This window comes from Fragaria vesca, linkage group LG1, assembly GCF_000184155.1.
Source record: "Fragaria vesca subsp. vesca linkage group LG1, FraVesHawaii_1.0, whole genome shotgun sequence".
Classification (NCBI taxonomy): domain Eukaryota; kingdom Viridiplantae; phylum Streptophyta; class Magnoliopsida; order Rosales; family Rosaceae; genus Fragaria; species Fragaria vesca.
In genome coordinates this window covers 15,828,279-15,828,782 of record NC_020491.1, presented here as the reverse complement: position 1 = coordinate 15,828,782, position 504 = coordinate 15,828,279, and positions in this window count along the sequence as shown.

The window sequence follows — 504 nt, the reverse complement described above, 5'->3', positions numbered from 1 at the left end:
CTACTACTACTACTACTACTACCTACTACCTCCTCTCTCTCTCTCTCTCTCTCTCTCTCTCTCTCTCTCTCTCTCTCTCTCTCTCTCTCTCTCTCTAGCCAGCCATGGCTTCCCAAACAGTGTGTAAGATGTTTTTGGCTTCACTTTCCACTCACTCAAATCCAACAAAAGTTTACGAACCAAAGCCTATTATAAAGATAGGATTACAAGATTTAAGTACATAGCTTAAGTTTTGAAAACAAAGCCGTGGATAGGAAGTTGTGCTCTCTCAAAGTTGAAGCAAAAATCTGAAAACCCAGAAAATTTCAGCTTTTGGCTGAATCTGCTACTGTTTTTGGCAAGCAATTTGACAAACCAAATGTTAATCAAATCCTCTGAAATTTTACACACATAAATATGGATATATGAGCTTTACAAAGGTACTTTCAGGTTTTAAAACAAAGGCCTGAGCTGAAAGATATCAAGACGCAAAGTAGGCAAGAAAATCAGCTTTTCTGCAGAATT